We start from the raw sequence: 4,929 nt of genomic DNA, 5'->3' as shown, positions 1-4,929 counted from the left end.
AAACCATATGATCATCTCAATAGATGCAGAGAAAGCTTTTGACAAAATTCAACACCCATTTATGATAAAAACCCTGCAGAAAGTAGGCATAGAGGGAACTTTCCTCAACATAATAAAGGCCATATATGACAAACCCACAGCCAACATCGTCCTCAATGGTGAAAAACTGAAAGCATTTTCACTAAGATCAGGAACAAGACAAGCTTGCCCACTCTCACCACTCTTATTCAACATCGTTTTGGAAGTTTTAGCCACAGCAATCAGAGAAGAAAAGGAAATAAAAGGAATCCAAATCGGAAAAGAAGAAGTAAAGCTGTCACTGTTTGCAGATGACATGATACTATACATAGAGAATCCTAAAGATGCTACCAGAAAACTACTAGAGCTAATCAATGAATTTGGTAAAGTACCAGGATACAAAATTAATGCACAGAAATCTCTGGCATTCCTATACACTAATGATGAAAAATCTGAAAGTGAAATCAAGAAAAACACTCCCATTTACCATTACAACAAAAAGAATAAAATATCTAGGAATAAACCTACCTAAGGAGACAAAAGACCTGTATGCAGAAAATTATAAGACACTGATGGAAAAAATTAAAGATGATACAAATAGATGGAGAGATATACCATGTTCTTGGATTGGAAGAATCAACACTGTGAAAATGACTAAACTATCCAAAGCAATCTACAGATTCAATGCAATCCCTATCAAACTACCACTGGCATTTTTCACAGAACTAGAACAAAAATTTTCACAATTTGTATGGAAACACAAAAGACCCCGAATAGCCAAAGCAATCTTGAGAACGAAAAACAGAACTGGAGGGATCAGGCTCCCTGACTTCAGACTATACTACAAAGCTACAGTAATCAAGACAGTATGGTACTGGCACAAAAACAGAAAGATAGATCAATGGAACAGGATAGAAAGCCCAGAGATAAACCCACGCACATATGGTTACCTTATCTTTGATAAAGGAGGCAGGAATGTACAGTGGAGAAAGGACAGCCTCTTCAGTAAGTGGTGCTGTGAAAACTGGACAGGTACATGTAAAAGTATGAGATTAGATCACTCCCTAACACCATACACAAAAATAAGCTCAAAATGGATTAAAGACCTAAATGTAAGGCCAGAAACTATCAAACTCTTAGAGGAAAACATAGGCAGGACACTCTATGACATAAATCACAGCAAGATCCTTTTTGACCCACTTCCTAAAGAAATGGAAATAAAAAGAAAAATAAACAAATGGGACCTAATGAAACTTCAAGGCTTTTGCATAGCAAAGGAAACCATAAACAACACCAAAAGACAACCCTCAGAATGGGAGAAAATATTTGCAAATGAAGCAACTGACAAAGGATTAATCTCCAAAATTTATAAGCAACTCATGCAGCTCAATAACCAAAAAACAAACAACCTAATCCAAAAATGGACAGAAGACCTAAATAGACATTTCTCCAAAGAAAATATACAGGCTGCCAACAAACACATGAAAGAATGCTCAACATCATTAATCATTAGAGAAATGCAAATCAAAACTACAATGAGGGCTTTCCTGGTGGCGCAGTGGTTGAGAGTCTGCCTGCCGATGCAGTGGACACGGGTTAATGCCCCGGTCCGGGAAGATCCCACATGCCGCGGAGCGGCTGGGCCCGTGAGCCATGGCCGCTGAGCCTGCGCGTCCGGATCCTGTGCTCCGCAATGGGAGAGGCCGCAACAGTGAGAGGCCCACGTACCGCAAACAAACAAAAAGAAACTACAATGAGATATCATCTCACACCAGTCAGAATGGCCATCATCAAAAACTCTAGAAACAATAAATGCTGGAGAGGGTGTGGAGAAAAGGGAACACTCTTGCACTGCTGGTGGGAATGTGAATTGGTACAGCCACTATGGAGAACAGTATAGAGGTTCCTTAGAAATCTACACATAGAACTACCATATGACCCAGCAATCCCACTATTGGGCATATACCCTGAGAAAACCATAATTCAAAAAGAGTCATGTACCAAAATGTTCTTTTCAGCTTTATTTACAATAGCCTGGAGATGGAAACAACCTACATGTCCATCATCGGATGAATGGACAAAGAAGATGTGGCACATATATACAATGGAATATTAGTCAGCCATAAAAAGAAAGGAAATTGAGCTATTTGTAATGAGGTGGATAGACCTAGAGTCTGTCATACAGAGTGAAGTAAGTCAGAAAGAGAAAGTCTAGTACTGTATGCTAAAACATATATATGGAATTTAAGGGAAAAAAATGTCATGAAGAACCTAGGGGTAAGACAGGAATAAAGACACAGACCTACTAGAGAATGGACTTGAGGATATGGGGAGGGGGAAGGGTGAGCTGTGACAAAGCGAGAGAGTGGCATGGACATATATACACTACCAAATGTAAAATAGATAGCTAGTGGGAAGCAGCCGCATAGCACAGGGAGATCAGCTCGGTGCTTTGTGACCACCTGGAGGGGTGGGATAGGGAGGGTGGGAGGGAGGGAGAAGCAAGGGGGAAGAGATATGGGAACATATGTATATGTATAACTGATTCACTTTTTTATAAAGCGGAAACTAACACACCATTGTAAAGCAATTATGCTCCAATAAAGATGTAAAAAAAAAAAAAAGAAGCAAAGAAAAAAGAAGGGCTAATAAAATTCTAAGGGAGTATCTACAAGGAGATTAAGCTACCAATTCACTGTATTCTTCAATTTAAAGTTTGTGTAACAGTTGGTTAAATCCAGCATAATCTCTACAGGAATTAACTATGACATCTAAGAATGGCTGGACTGTAGCATGAGTGGGTGTGTGAGGTTGTGATGTTTCATAAATCTCTGAATCAGTACACCATACCCATAGGTGAAATCTCAACATTTCCTTCTTTATATCTCACGTTACAAAGAATGGCATTTGCTTTTCATTCATTTTATGTAACTCTTTGAAAGGTAGTATATATAAAAAATAATTTGCTATTACCTCAACACTTCCGTGAGGCATCCAGAAAAATATCTTTCAGGAAGAAGAGGCAACAGGAAAAGAATAAAGAAATAAGTTTTAATAAAGATCATGAAAAGAAACTTGGTTAGAGATTAAGTTTTTGGAATTTTATGACAATATGATTTTATACCTCTGTTGACCATTTCAGTTTCAGATACAACTTAAGAATTGTTTATTGAAAGGTTTTCTGTCACCAAAATTATCAAAAAATGAATAATTGAATTCTGAAAGACCTGTAATTAAGGTTTCATGGCTAAACAGTCATTTGAAAATTCCATTATTCAACCTAAAATTGAAACAAAATAAAAATTCTATTGATTTATAGCAATTAATTATAGCAATCCACATTCTCTTGGATCTTGTACTGTTAAGTACTAGTCTGTAATAGAAACAAAAAGAAACTGCTTTCAAAATAATTTTCTAGGCTGATACTCACTGATTCGCCCTTTTGAAAAGTAGTATATGTTGCGTATACTTTAAAAACATGGATTCTGGAACTGGATTCATAGGCAGTGCCTATGTTTTACTATTTCTGTACTCTAAAGAGCAGAACACTGAGCAGTATGGAGATTTCTCAAAAAATAAGAAAAACAGAACTACCGTATGATCCAGCAATTACACTCCTCGATATTTAACCAAAGAAAAGAAAAACATGAAATAGAAAAGATATATGCATCCTTATGTTCATTGTAGCATTATTTACAAACGCCAAGAAATGAAAGTAACCCAAGTGCCCATCAATAGATGAATGGACAAAGAAGATGTAGTATATATATGTAATGAATTATTACCCATAAAAAAGAATGAAATCTTGCCATTTGTGACAACATGGTTGGATGTAGAGGGTATTATGCTAGGTGAAATAAGTCAGACAGAGAAAGACAAATACTGTATGATTTCATTTATATGCGAAATATAAAGAATACAACAAACCAGTGAACATAACAAAAAGGAAACAGACTCACAGATATAGAGAACAAGTGATTACCAGTGGGAAGAGGGAAGAAGGGTCGGGCAAGATAGGGGTAGGGGACTAAGAGTTACAAACTACTATGCATAAAATAAGCTACAAGGATATACTGTACAACACAGGGAATACAGCCAATATTTTATAAATGTAAATGTAATATAATCTTTAAAAATTGTGAATCACTATGTTGTACACCTGAAACATAATATTGTACAACTATACCTCAATTTTTAAAAAGAATCACATGACTGTTAAACGACAAAGGCAAGGGTCAGGTTTAGATTCATCTGACTCTAAAGCCAGCTTACAATGCTATGTGTACAACTATTTCAAGCTAAGGAATATTGGCAGATTTGTGTTCAATCCAAAAAAGAAATCTAATTGAAGCATCTTAAGTTTTCAAGTTATACAAGGACTTAAATCATTCAGTGCTATTTGAAAACTGAAATATCCAAGAAGTCATCAGAAAAAGTAACAAAAAAAAAAACATTTCCCCCTTGACCCATAGCTGTTCCCAACCACTGTGCTTATAATATGACTCTCATCTAAAGAATAGAAATCCTAATTCACTGCCCCTCCCACTCTAGTTTCTTTATTCATTTTTGGTTTGTTTTGTTTTTTAAACAAGCCTTTTTATTTCCTGGTGCTTTTCATTTCAGTTCCTCATCCTTCCACAGAGCGCTTTTCTGTAAATAGATCCCAGAACTGGAAAATATCTAATACTATTTGATCATGATGACAATGAAGACAAAGAATGATCACCATGATGAGGATGATTACTACACAAACAATCTAAAAGAATTGCTCAATTCAATGAGTATTTAACCTTAGCTGTCTTAGAAAGTATGATAAATGTTCAGCATAATCCCCATTGCTACTTAACAATTAAAGAACTCTTTAGAATAAGATAAAGAAGTTCATCAAAATATTTTAGTAATAATATATAT

The sequence above is a fragment of the Orcinus orca genome, chromosome 1 (genome assembly GCF_937001465.1).
Source record: "Orcinus orca chromosome 1, mOrcOrc1.1, whole genome shotgun sequence".
Lineage (NCBI taxonomy): Eukaryota > Metazoa > Chordata > Mammalia > Artiodactyla > Delphinidae > Orcinus > Orcinus orca.
Note: the sequence above shows the minus strand (reverse complement) of the source record.